The sequence below is a fragment of the Myotis brandtii genome, unplaced genomic scaffold, assembly GCF_000412655.1.
Source record: "Myotis brandtii unplaced genomic scaffold, ASM41265v1 scaffold3720, whole genome shotgun sequence".
Lineage (NCBI taxonomy): Eukaryota > Metazoa > Chordata > Mammalia > Chiroptera > Vespertilionidae > Myotis > Myotis brandtii.
The window spans coordinates 2,737-4,103 of NW_005364301.1; the positions used below are offsets into that span (position 1 = coordinate 2,737).

Below are 1,367 nucleotides of genomic sequence, written 5' to 3' on the forward strand. Positions count from 1 at the left end.
AACCAAGCCTCCTGCTCGCTTCAGCTCTGTGGCTGCCGGCCGCCATCTTGGTTGGGGTTAATTTGATATAGTCACTCTGATTGGCTGGTGGGCATGGCTTAAGGCAAAGCGAAGGTACGGTCAATTTGCATGTTCGTCTTTTATTAGTGTAGATTAATATTTTTATACGTCCATCATCTCATATAATAGATATGCATAATATTATGCAAAACATGTTTCACAATTATAACTGTGGTTTTGTATCTTTCTGTTTTGAGATATGTCATTTTTTGGTTATGTATTTTAAAAAATTTTATGTTACCAAATAGTCACTTACTAAGCATCATGATCTGCTCCTGGTAATCTTCCCTTTTTATTACCTGATTTTTTATGCTGCTTTTTGTTAGCTTCTGGTTGATTGTGCACATCTCTTCCTAATGTTAGCTGACTGCCATCAGGCATGATAAGAATAATTACATAATAAAGAATTGGTATGTGCTACAAAACAAGGATGTTGGAGAAAGAGACTTTTTAGGAATGCATTTAAGAGCACACCAATAGTTTTATAATTAGGAAGAGTTTCTAGTAATGGGTCCTACCTTAATACCTCATCTACTTCTGATATTAATATAAATACATTATATCTATATAGATGTAGATACATATACAGATAGAGATACAGCTAGATATATAAATACTACTATAGCATAGTATAGTAAAGTATGGAATGGTATGGCATGTTACAGTATGGTATGGTATGGTATGGTATGGTATATTATAGTATGGTATGATATGTTATAGCATGGCATGGCATGTTCTGGCATGGCACAGCATAGTATAGTATAGTATAGCATGGTATGGTATGGTATGGTACGGCATGGCATGGCATGGTGTAGTGTAGTGTATTGTAGCGTAGCATGCCATGGCATTGCATGGCATGGCATGGCGTGGTATGGTATGGTATGGTATAATATAACATAGCATAGCATAGCATGGCATAGCATAGCACAGCATAGTGTAGTGTAGTATAGTATAGTAAATATGGTATAGTATAGTCAGGATGCAGCTTTCTCCTGGTTGGTGTTTAAATGGTATTTCTTTTCCATCAATTTAAACGTTTCTTTGTCCTTATATCTGTGAGGTGTGCATTTTTCAATATATAATGCTGGATATTGTTCATTTTATGTAAAGCAACAATTATTATATTTCTGGATATACTGTCTATAGACATCTAATATGATTATAATACATTTGAATTTATATTTTCCTTATTACTATAATTGCCATTTGATTCATCTGTTTCACATATACTCCTCTTGTCTTCCTCTGTTTTAAGTAAATACATATATTCAGATCCATTTTCCCACTATTAACGTATTATATATGTG

General features: G+C 33.9%; 1 pseudogene; it reads left to right on the top strand.

The window, feature by feature from the left end:
* LOC102253106 overlaps positions 1-443 on the top strand; it is a 3,172-nt pseudogene extending 2,729 nt beyond the window's left edge.
* The last annotated feature ends 924 nt before the right edge of the window (positions 444-1,367 follow it).